Source organism: Ambystoma mexicanum, chromosome 1p, assembly GCF_040938575.1.
Source record: "Ambystoma mexicanum isolate Mex_15411 chromosome 1p, UKY_AmexF1_1, whole genome shotgun sequence".
NCBI lineage: Eukaryota > Metazoa > Chordata > Amphibia > Caudata > Ambystomatidae > Ambystoma > Ambystoma mexicanum.
Genome location: NC_090921.1, coordinates 62,406,028 through 62,419,265, shown reverse-complemented (window position 1 = coordinate 62,419,265; position 13,238 = coordinate 62,406,028).

The following is a 13,238-nucleotide window of genomic DNA, read 5'->3' as shown; positions in this document are numbered from 1 at the left end:
AGAGCGGACATGTGAAAATTGTATAAATGACACCATAATTCTTGTGATTTTTCTGCCCACATTTTAAGAGGTTTTTAGAACCGGTGGCATGTTCAGGGGGGTTTTAGCGGAAATGAGGATATTACTAAAAATGTGTGCATGTGCAAAATCTGACACTTCATCAACTAATGTACATACTCCTTGCGCACATGTGTGTAAATTTGGGTTAATGTCCGAAATTGTGAAACCAGTTAAAAAGTGAAATATGTGCCATTTTTGAATGCAAGCCCCCAGGAAGAGCAGATTTGGACAGGGTATACCTCCTGTGATATGTGAAGGGTGCATGTAATTTTAAACAAATGTGTACCTGTGCAAATATGTTTTTTTGAGCAAATATAGATTGTGTGTAAAGTTGACAGGGGTGGGTTCTCTGTATCATAAACAGACCCCATCATGATGACACTTCATTTCATTCCCCCAATCAAGTGGAAGCGGATGAAGTGGCCAATGACAAGTGGAGAGGGGCTGGCTAGTGATGCTGCTCACACACACCCATTTTCAAAACACATAAAAGCAGAGAGACAGGACAGATAGGGACTTTCAAATCCATTTGCAGCTGGAAGCTCTGCCGGGAAAATCCATACTTTACCTCCATCAATCTCCAGAGAAAGCTGTGCAGAAAGATCCAGACTTTAAATCCCTCAATCTTCAGAATCCAGAGAGAGAGCAGACCCAGATCACTGTGAAGTGCAGAGACCAGAGTTCCGTCTAAAACCTGACCAGATCCATGGCGAGGCCCATTTCACTCAAGAATATAGTGTGAGTACCTAGAAAACTGTGCAGAACCAATCTCCTAGTTAAAATAATATAATTCAATCTAGTTTAATCTAAGTAGAACTGTCTCCTAACTGTCACCTGTCATTTGCAAAGCTGTCACCTGTCATTTTCTAGTTGCAAGCTGCACTTGTCTTTTTGAACTTTAAAATTTCAAATCTGAAAAATGACCTTTATTTAATCGCTCATATCTCCGTGACCGTTTGTGCTAGAGACTTGCAGTAACTTTCATCTGGAAGCTGAGATCCTAGGCTTTCCTAGGACCCCAAAATGATATTGTTAGCCCTTGTAGTTCCTCTGTAATCGCACCAGACGCATTCGCGAATTTTACCGCGATTTGCAAATTTCTCCACTTGCAAAAAGATAGCTGCTTTTGCTTTCCTCTGAAAGAAATTCGTTTGCCTCATAAAAACCATCCCTGCATCATTGCTAGTGTGAGCCTGGACTAATATTAACTAGATACCACTCACCCTGAACCTCTAGAGGGAATTAAAAGCATTTTAGCATATTTTTTTCTACATTGCCAGCACATTTAAAAGCATTTGGGCCTGTGTTTTCAACGTCTGTAGTCTAAGTTGCTGGGTGAACTGAATCACATTTAATTGCATTTCTGAGAACTGTGTGCCTTCCTTCTATTTCCTTGCATTGCATAAAGGGGGGTGAATTGTCCAAGAAAGTGATTACATTGTCTTTTGCTGAAATCCTATCAAGTTATTTTCTGTACTGCATTTCATTCCACATTGCATTCATTTGAAACCATAAAAGTATTGTTGCTATCTTATCCATTTCATGTCAACTCCTTAGTGATTATAAAGAAGTGTGCTAGTGCCAGATTCTCCGTTGTTAATCTTTATCATATCAGATTAAGTGTGCTATTCAATTATTAATTTATTATAAAGCGTGATATATATATATTGTTTAAATTATCAATTAAACCTTTTAACTTGCAAAACAGAACTACTTCTTGGCTCAGTGGGGTCAGGGATATTCAAAGAGAGGGGTGTTATATAGGGGTAGTCATCCAGAACGCATGAACTGGACATAAAGATATATTAATAAGGGTTTCCATTCAGTATCCCAGACTAGGCATTGACTTAGCTGTAGTGTTGAATTGAATCCTCTTACAAATTGGGGGCTCGTGCCGGACTTTTGGGTTAGATCTACCATTTGTGCAGATTAATGCAGCGTGCCAGCTGACCAGATACACATATCCGGTCGGATCACCACGCTGTGTTACGCTGTAAAGCACTCCTCAAAGGAACGCTCTTAGGAAAAGGTCTGTTTTGCAAAAATAAAATACAAACTTCTGTAACTCAGGACAGAGACCAATCTCTAGAATGACGACCTTAGTAGACATGAAAATAGCCAGAGAGCACCTCTTACATAAACTATTTGTGAGAGGTGAATGGACTGAACAGGGCCAGGATGCCTGGTTGCAGGCCATCACGCGACAGGTCACTGAAACAGGGTCAGACCTATGGAGAGATCAGGGTCCATTACATGTGGCCCTGAGTGAACTATATATGGCTCCTAAAGCCAAAGATGAACACAATAAGATTGCCAGGATAGCAGCATACCTGTACCTATATATGGGAGACATGCAGGATAAATGTGCTGAAGGCCATGATCTGGCAAAAAGGCAACAGATGGCGTTAGAGAAGGCCCAATCTGATCTGGACTCTTCTGAGCAAAGGCTGCACAGAAGCCAGGAGTCGGAAAATAAGACCAGACAGTACATCACTAAAATAAAGGAGGATATGGATGTGCTGCAAAAGGAAAAGTCAGAACAGGATACCAGATTTCTGGCCTTGCAGAAGGAACACCAAGAAGGTTTGGACTCCCTACTGCAAAGCCAGAAAAAGCTGGAGCAACAACTGGACTTCAACAGGGTATGTGCTGAGCAGGTAGTCACCCTGCAAGGCCACCTAGATAGGGAAAAGGCAGAAAGCAATAAACTGATTCTGAAAGACCTGGATACCCAGGCAGAGTTTGATGAAGAGCGCCGGAAAGCTGGTGCCCTTCAAAGGCAGAGGGATGACCTGGCGGCACAGATGCAGGCTCTTAGTCAGGAAAGGGACACCTTTCAGGAAGTCTGCCAGTTAAAAAAGGAAATGGAAGAAAATCACCTGGCCCTCCAGGGGCTGGGTGACCTCCAAAAAGAAAACCAGAACTTGGTAGAGCACACCAGAAGGGTGGAAGATGCTCTGGCAAGAAAGGAGCAGGCCAGTAGGGATGGGACTCAGAAGGTAAACCTCCTGCAGCAAAGACTGGGCCAGTTCTCCAGGACCAACCAGGAAGCACAGAGGGAAAATGAGGCCCTCTGTCAACACAATGATAGGCTCCAACAACAGGTAGCGATGCAGGAGAGACTGATAGAGTCTTGTAAGGCCTTGACTGAGGAACTGAAAGCACAAATGCAGGCTCTTGCATTGCAACAGGGAGCAGGGGCGGATAGAGATGAGGTCCGCTGGGAAAGAGAGACTCCTGACCATAACCTCAGGAGCCCTAACACCAGGGGCCTTCATCTCTCCCAGTCCCTGGACTCTACCACCCCCATGTCCCCTGGCGCACATGAGCACAGGGCCAAAGGGATGGCAGATTACTATCCAGCTAAAAGTATGGGGCTCATAGGCCAGTACCACTCAGGAATGGAGGGGTGGGCATCCGGGTATGGGCACCCAAGTACAGTACAGTTCAGTGGGGAACCCCAGGAGAGTAGGCCCCTTAAGGGCATCCTGAAAACCTCTGCCCAGTTAGGTCAGTGGAGGGGGTACCCATCAAATCCTGGCAGCAAGGAGGAATCTGAAGACTCCTCTGAACTGCGCAGGACACAGGAGACCAGGTCCCCACATTCTGCCAGCCATTCCCAGGCTCGCAGAATCCGGGAAAACCTGGAAGAGCAGACAGGAACCTCTGGGAGCAGTGCCTCTGAGTCAGAGGATGAATGGACAAGGGTTACCCGAACCAAAAAGGCCAATAAGGCAAAAAGGGCCTTACTTAAGGACCCCTTAAAGCAGATTAAGGCGATCAGGAGCGTCATCACGCCTTACCATAAGAACGCTAAGTATTCTGTTTGGGAGCACTTAGAGTTGTTTGAGCAAATGATGGAGACTTTCCATTTGAAGGACAGCCAAAGCTGTATTCAATATGTAAAGTGGACCTTCTCCCCGGAATACTCCAGTTTCTTTGCAGGGCTGGAGGACCAAAATCATTTAAGATGGTCCACCTATAAGGCGGCCATCTTGAAACATTTTTCCATTCATAGAAATCCTCAAGAGGCTCGCAAGGCAGCCTACAATTTGCAATGTGGGGAGGATCAGGCCCCACAAGAATTTGTGCAAGAACTGAAACATGCTTTTGCGCAGACCACCAGAAGGGTGCGCACAGACAGTAGAGAATTCATAAATACATTTTTTCATGCCTTGCCCAAATACATAATGACCCAGCTCGTGAGGGATTTCCATGAGAAAAGATCTTTAGACTGGGTCCTTGAACAGGCTACCCGGATCTATGAGGTGCAGAAACCGGTAGGTAGCAAAAATAATGCTCAGAAAAACCCCAAAGCCAACAGCACCACTGCTGCTGCCAAGGTGGCAGAGGTAAAGGTCACCCCCGTTTTAGAGTTGGAGATGGGGGGGCCTAAAAACCTACCTGCACCTAATAATGCTAGGCCCAGAAGGTCCTCAGGCCAGTCACAGACAGGGAGCCAGGGAGGCAGCCCCACAAATGGGGTCCCTCGCTCTCCTGATTATGTAAGTCCCCGTTACAAGGGAAATCGACCCATCCTGGGTTATGTGTGGACTCCTCCAGCCCAAGGGGGGGGATCCAGCCAAGCACCTAACCCAGGGAACTTCCCTCCCAACTTCCCACAGGAGGGCAGAAATTCTCCAAATCCTGGGCAGAACTTTTTCCCCAGGTATCCACCCAATTTCCAAACCCAAAATCATCCATCCTTCTTTCCCCAATTCCCTGAGCCCAGACAACCTAATCCGGGAGAGGGGAGGCCAAGGGTGGAGGGGTACCCAAATCTTCCCAACCCGGGGTATTACCAGAGGAGGGACAGCTACCCTTCCCGGGATCAGCCCAGGGGAGAAAACAGGGCCCCGTATCAGCCTGAGCGGGTTTCCCAGTTAGAGCGCCAGGTTCAAAACATGGCGCGGGATCTGGGTCACATACTGAGGGCTCAGCAGAACCCTCAGATCGGCATGCCGGCGCAGAACGCACCCAACTCTGGACCTGGTGCCCCAGAACAATGACGGGGGCAGCACCCCGATAACTCACCGGTTCCCAGGGAGGAGGCACAAAGGGAAGGGGGGTGTAAAGCCTTGGAGGAAGCTTCCTTCCTCACTTGTAAACAGCCCCTGGAAAACCAGGAACCGGAAACAAAATCTCTTGCCCCTGAAAGTCTGCCTCCTAAGGAGCAGAGGGGGGGTAGGAGAAACAAAAGACCCAAACAGACTCAGTTTGAGGAGGAGGTACAGGTCTTCCAATTTGAGGGAGAGGGATCCTCAGAGGATCCTGGGAAAAGGATCTTCTCCTTCAAAGAGGGGGGAACTCCTCCCAAAGAAAAATGGGTCCCTAGGGATGCAAATCCAGACTGGGGAGATGTGGAGACTGAGCTACCGCCACCCACCATCTCATCCCAGAACCAACAGCAAGAAAATCCCCTGGTTCAAACCCATCCTGGTGACTGCCTCCAAAAAGGGAGGGGCGGCCCGGAACCGGAGCCAGGGGAACCCACAATGGCTCTGATCTCCAGTTGCCAACTCTTTCTTTCAGATTCCCAAGGCTCTCCACAGAATTCTGCCCAAATCTCTTCGCTAGCGATGTCCAAAACCAGAAAGTTAGCCCACCAGTTGTCCAAAAATGTGCATTATCTGTGCCCCCTTGAGGAGAAGGAGGGAAGATACTATGCCCCGGTACAAGTACAGGGGCAGGGTACAATTTTGGCACTGGTGGACACTGGATCTCAAGCCACCCTTCTGTCCAGAAGGGCCTTTGACGAACTGAATGCAGGAAGGCGAGAGAATTACCAAATTCCTCTCACCTCTCTTCCTGGACAACTGCAGAACTTTGACAGAAAGGAAATTCCCGTTGAGGGGACTGCAGACTTGGACATTAAGATCGGGCGACACAAGGTGAAACACCCGGTCATAGTAGTGACCCCAGAGGGCACCCCTTGTTTACTAGGGAATGACCTCCTGAGAAGGTTGTCACCCCAATAGATTGCGTAAACAAGGTCCTCTGGACCCAGACTAGCCGACCAATAAAATTAAAACAGAGTGTCAACCATGTTAGTTTAAACGGCACCTGCCACATGGTTGAACAAAAATCTGACCAAGTAGAATTTCACTTCCAGAATAGCCAAATTCCAGACGTGACGGTAATAGCAGTAGGACAACAGACTGGTGATGGGGGGGTCCTCTCTATTTCTAAAAATCAACCTTCCTTCCAATCTAAAGTGGTATTCCACGCTGGAAGGAAAGACTCTGAAATTCTATACCCATCCACAATCAGAAACTCCCACTCCTATAGTCCAGAAAGATGTGAAATCAGCTCAGAGCCTGGCTGATATTCAGCAAATTGGAGAGCAGTTGTTCATCCCTGTTCAGTTAAATGATGGGAAGGACTCTGTTCTCGCTCGAGTGTGTGTGAACAACGGTAAGAGCTTCATCAGCGAAGCCATGTTCCGCCAACTCCCAAAAGATCCAGCCATTCCCACCTTCAAACTGATAGACAAATGGGAAATGGACCTGGAAACACCTAATTCCAAACATCTCCTGCCAAGCAGGTGTATGCTCAAAATCTCCATTGGCAACAAGAGCATAGTCCATAGAGCCGCCTTTTACTTAGGCAGTGACATTCTCAATCGCTTTGCCATTAGTTTGGACCTAATAAACTTCAAAGCTTGGTCCCGATTAGCGGATAATCCCATGGGCTTTGATGATCCAGAAAAAGCATTTAGGTCAGCTCAATTGCTACCTTATGCAGTTGAAATTCAGATCAAAGAGGAAGTCACCATCCCAGAAAGGACCCGACAATTCTCCCTGGAAGTGAAAGTTAAAAGAGGACAACATTTGAAAAACCCTGATGCTTATATACATCTAAATGCTTCTCTCCAACAGCAAGGGTTGGGGGTAAACCCAACTCCATTAGTCAACATAGAACATGACACCATTCCAATAGAGGTGGATAACAGCGACTTAAAGAGTATTACTCTAGCCGGAGGCACCATTATTGGAATGGCGGTTGATGACCGACATTTTTCCATCGACTTAGTAAATGAACTGTTAGGACCAATCCCCAAGGACTGTTTTGACAGTGACAGTGAGGACAATACAACACCAGACAGGATTTTTACCCGGCATGGGGGGAACTTCCTGGTGTACACTTCCTGCCCCTATGGTAAGGAAGATGTGACTTGTGACTTCAGGAGGGATGAGGTGATTTTCCAGGTCCATGAGGGCTGCCTTTCCCACCTGAAGCCCCCAGTCCAAATCAGCACTCTGACCAGGGACTTCTCCACCCAGCTGGAGGAGGCCGCTGAGATAGCCAAACCAGAAGTCTTTCCAGGCTTCAGGCAGATGGTGGAAGAGAGAGTCAACCTAGCTGACACCTGTGTGACTCTGGAACAAAAGCAAAAGTTGAAACAAGTTTTCTTGGATTTCCAAGATCTCTTTGCGGTAGACTCATATGACTGTGGTCGCACTGACATCCACACAACAACAATCCCCACGGACCCTGGTATGACTCCTGTGTTTGTGAAGCAATAGCGCTTGCCTCTCGCATCAATGGAGTCCCTTACTGAAATAATTAAGAACCTTGAGTCCCGGGGAATAATCCGTCCAGTCCACAGCACCTTCAATAATCCGGTGCTGGGAATATTGAAGCCAAACGGCCAGTGGAGACTCTGCGCTGACCTTAGGGAGCTCAACAAATGGGTCCATACTTCCCGATGGCCTCTGCCCTACATTGACCAAGGGCTGGCCCAGATCCAGGGGTCACAGGTATTCACTGCAATAGACCTGACCAATGGATACTGGACCGTGCCTGTCAGCAGGGAGGACCAATACAAACTGGCTTTTACCTTTGGGGGCCAGCAATACACATGGACCCGGACTCCCTTCGGATACCTTAACTCCGGTAATGAGTTCAACATTTTCCTACATAAGGCCATGCCCGACCTGGGTGCGAGGGGTAACCTGGCTTATGTAGATGATGTCCTCATCAAAAGTTCATCTGTGGAGGAACACATAGCGGAGATCCGTTATGTTCTGACCCAGTTGAGGGCCGCCGGAGCAAAACTTTCCTTTCAGAAAGCACAGTGGTGTAGAACCCGTGTTAATTTCTTGGGGCATGAGATTACTCCTCAGGGTCTCTGTCCCCAGGAAAAGAAAGTGGAAGCACTTCAGAAACTGAAAGACCCCACAACTCTGCGAGAACTAAGGGGCCTCCTTGGACTGACTAATTACAGCAGAAAGTTCATTGAGAGCTACGCAGAGATTACCAGACCCCTGATTCATCTCCTGAAGGGGGGGGGTCAAGTGGGAATGGGGTCCAGAACAATCCGAGGCAGTAAGACAACTCAAAAGAAGCCTCTCACAAGCGCCTTGCCTAGCTTACCCTGTCAGAAACAAGGAGTTCTTCCTGGAGACGGGGTTCTCTAATAACGTGCTTGACGGCAGTATTATACCAAAAGCATGACAAGGTCAATAAAGTAATCTCCTATGCGAGCAAAACTTTATCCTCTGTGGAAGAAAAATTCAACGATTGTGAGAAGGCACTCCTGGCAACGGTGTGGGCATTGAAGAATTACCGCCCGTTTATCCAGGGGGAACACATCATAGTGGAGACTCCACACCAGCCTCTGCAATATCTCCAAAGTGACAGAATCCGGGCCGGAAATGTGAGTAATTCCCGAATTACTTCCTTTATTCTGTCAATGCAAGGCTTTCCTGTGGAGGTCAGATATGGCCAAAACAAGAAGAGTCCCCTCGCGCAAGGTCTGGCTGACTTGCATGATTGTGCCAGAGAAAACTGTCTCGAGGACGAAAGTCTAAAAATCAAGGACAACATGGAGGCATACCTCAATTCCCCACACAAAGTCTTTGAAGAAGACAAGTGTGAGGGAATGCCCACTGTCTATGTGGATGGATGCTCTTACCATGTTGACAACAACGGGGAAAAAGAACTGGTGGCTGGCGTAGGGAATGCATGGGTGAATGAGTCCCCAGAATCCTCTGCTGGATACAAAATTGGTCCCCGAAGTAGTCAGGTGGCAGAATTGATGGCTGTGCATCAAGCCATCCTCACTGCTGTCCAGCATCAACTCCACAAACTGGTCATAATCACAGATTCGGATTATGTACGGAATGGGTTCGTGGAGCACCTGGTTAATTGGAAAACCAGAGGCATGTTATGTGCCAACAACAGACCCTTGAAACATGGGAAGTTGATCCAAAACATTGATGATCTGGTCACCTCGAATGAGATGACCATCTATTGGAAAAAGATCAAGGGTCATTTCAAAGTAGACGGACCAGACAAAACTGGAAATGACTTAGCTGATCAGCTGGCCGAAACCGGGGCCATCCAAGGGGATCTAATTGAGATTGAGTCCCTGTTGGGGGAAATCCAGGTCACTGCTATCACTAGGTCCCAGACAAATGCTCACAACGACCTTTCAATTGCACAATGGAGTAAGGAGACCCCTGATGCTGATTTGATTACTGCTCAGAAGGGGGATCCAATAATTGGTAAATTTTACCAGCACCTTGAGGACCCTGAGAACTTTCCCCTGACGGATACCGATTACATTGGGAAAGAGGACCTAAGAGTGTTGATGAAATGTCCAAAAATGTTCCGGATCCAAGATGGTTTGTTGGTAAGGAAATCCAAAGCTGGCCACGATCAGTGGGTGGTTCCTACCTCATTCCGAAGCCTGATGTTAAGTCACGCCCATGATGCGGCCACCGCCGGTCATAGGGGGTTTCACACAACATTGGAAATCTTAAGAGAGGTTGCATACTGGCCACACATGGGGCAGGACCTCGACCAATACTTGAAGGGTTGTCTTGTGTGTGCACAATTTCAGCCATCATCCCTCACGCACCGTGCGCCTCTCCAAAAGCGGGGGATGACACTGCCATGGTCAGATTTACAAATCGACTTTGTAGGCCCCGTGATTCGCTCTGCTAGGGGGAATAAGTACATGTTGACTGTGACATGCTTGTTTACCAAGTGGGTGGAATGTCTCCCAGCCCCAAATTGCAAGGCAGAAACTGCAGCTGCCTTGATGATTAACCACATCTTTTCCCGTTTTGGTCTACCTCAAAGGATTGAGTCAGACAGAGGTAGCCACTTCACCAGTGAAGTAATGACAAAGATGTGGGAGATACTGGGGGTCAAGAGAAAGCTACACATTGCTTACAGGCCAGCTTCTTCTGGGGCAGTAGAGAGATATAACCGGACAATTGTGAGCATCTTAAAGAAGTTTGTGGCAGATTCTGGGCCAAGTTGGGATATCCGATTACCTCTGGTCCTAATGGCCATCAGATCTACCCCTTCATCTGCAACCAAAATGTCACCATTTGAGTTGATGACTGGACGCAAGATGGTGCTTCCTCAGCATTTGCTCTACAGGACCCAAGAGCAGACACTGATAAATGCCTCCAATACTCATGAGTATGTGGAGAATTTAAGGAAACACCGCCAACATGCTTTTTCTTACGCTCAGCGGAATCTAGAAAGATCGGCTGATAGCATGAAGACCCACTATGACCTGAAGACTTCCAGGAAGGAATATCAGGTGGGGGACCGGGTCTATTTATACAACTTCCAAAGAAACCAGGCAAAGCAGCGCAAATTTTTGCATACGTGGAAGGGACCCTTTGAGATCATCGACAAGATCTCCCCTGTGGCCTACAAAATCCATATCCCCAAAGGTCCTTTGGCAGCGGGGGAAGACAAGTGGGTCCACATAAACCAGTTGAAATGTTGCCTTCCCAGGCACACTCTGCAACAACTGGAGGAATCCTCTGGAATCCTGGCGGGTACTGTCTCAGACTAATTCAGTTCCAACCATAAAACATACCAAATCTAGTCTCTAAAATATTGTGATTTGCATGAAACTGTCTCTTAGTTATACTGTTTGTTTTTCGAAATAAGAATGTAATGTTTTGTTATGATGAAATACATATGCTGCCCCACTATCTCAACAGTGGTGGAAAAACGTCTATGAATAGGTATTGCCGCTCTTCCTTTGTCGTCCTAGGAGAAAGAAAACCTTGAGACGGGCCAAGGAGGACGATCCGGAGACTGGGAGCAGAGACGCAACGGGCCCAGTGTACCGCCCAATATTACCATCAGGACCGGCGAGGAGAACCGATCGATCCGACCGGATGGAGAAAAAGATGCTGAACTGTGCCATCTATTGGAAGAAGATGAGGAAACATCCCAGATCTTGCGGGTCCCACCAGTGAAGGATCAGATGGCCACCGCAAGAAGGGGATGTATTTACCCATGCATCCGAGCCCTACCTCAAAACTGTGCAGTACTGACATGAAAACATCATGATGGCCAGAGCTTCCCAGAAAATGCACAGGGAAATGCATGAAGAATAGGGTGCCACTCATTTTTGCCGATGTTATGGGCACAGAAGGAAACTGCCTAAAACCACCATTGGACTACCCACACAGTAGTCTGAAACCATTGGGAGTGGCAATGCTGATTGCCAAAAGCAAACCCATAACTGTTGGGAATTCATTTTCTTAAATCCCAAAAAGGGGTGCAGTACCAGTACTCACCACTATCAGAAAGCTGGCGTTTTAAAACCACCAGATTTTACTTTTTTGTAGAAAACTGAATAAATGAACCCAAAACAGGCCAAAGAAAGACTTACTGAGAGGGGGATCCAATGTAAAGTTATATTCTGAAGTGACTTGAAGGTTTATAACAAGACTGGCTGAGCTGTGGATTTCAGCAGTTTAAGTAAATTTGGACTGAAAGACACTAAAATAATCTAAATGTTTAAATTGACTGAGTGACCTACTTTTGAGTGTCACATAGGTTGCAATTGTTTAAATGTCATAGTTTTAAACTTAGAATCAGCCTTCTAGCTGCATATGTGAAAATGTTTAGTTTTATTTGAATGCAGAAACTGGGGAACAGAAATGACATGTAGCTAAAAACTGGCTTAAAGAGATTCCAATTTGCCTGGCAACTACCCCCATCAGGAGTGAAACTTGAGTCACAGCTGTGTTCCCAGGCCTAGCTGCCCTTTTGCTGCTCACACCAAAAGGGATATGACACTTCCCTGATTGAATTACCTGGGCTCTGCAGGAAATTGAACAAAGCCCTGTCTTGACTCAGGCAAATGTTTTATGGCGGGAGTCGTAAATGGAGATTTCTCCTGGAAGCACAGGGGAGGGGCACTGCCTGTGAGAGCAAGCTGGCTTGGCAGAACTGGAAAAACCAGAAATTCAACCTTGTGCTGGAGGAAAACCACACCCCTTTGGGGCCAGAACATAACTCTAAAAAGATGAATAACTCATAGAGCGGACATGTGAAAATTGTATAAATGACACCATAATTCTTGTGATTTTTCTGCCCACATTTTAAGAGGTTTTTAGAACCGGTGGCATGTTCAGGGGGGTTTTAGCGGAAAAGAGGATATTACTCAAAATGTGTGCATGTGAAAAATCTGACACTTCATCAACTAACATACTCCTTGCGCACATGTGTGTAAATTTGGGTTAATGTCCGAAATTGCGAAACCAGTTAAAAAGTGAAATATGTGCCATTTTTGAATGCAAGCCCCCAGGAAGAGCAGATTTGGACAGGGTATACCTCCTGTGATATGTGAAGGGTGCATGTAATTTTAAACAAATGTGTACCTGTGCAAATATGTTTTTTTGAGCAAATATAGATTGTGTGTAAAGTTGACAGGGGTGGGTTCTCTGTATCATAAACAGACCTCATCATGATGACACTTCATTTCATTCCCCCAATCAAGTGGAAGCGGATGAAGTGGCCAATGACAAGTGGAGAGGGGCTGGCTAGTGATGCTGCTCACACACACCCATTTTCAAAACACATAAAAGCAGAGAGACAGGACAGATAGGGACTTTCAAATCCATTTGCAGCTGGAAGCTCAGCCGGGAAAATCCATACTTTACCTCCATCAATCTCCAGAGAAAGCTGTGCAGAAAGATCCAGACTTTAAATCCCTCAATCTTCAGAATCCAGAGAGAGAGCAGACCCAGATCACTGTGAAGTGCAGAGACCAGAGTCCCGTCTAAAACCTGACCAGATCCATGGCGAGGCCCATTTCACTCAAGAATATAGTGTGAGTACCTAGAAAACTGTGCAGAACCAATCTCCTAGTTAAAATAATATAATTCAATCTAGTTTAATCTAAGTAGAAC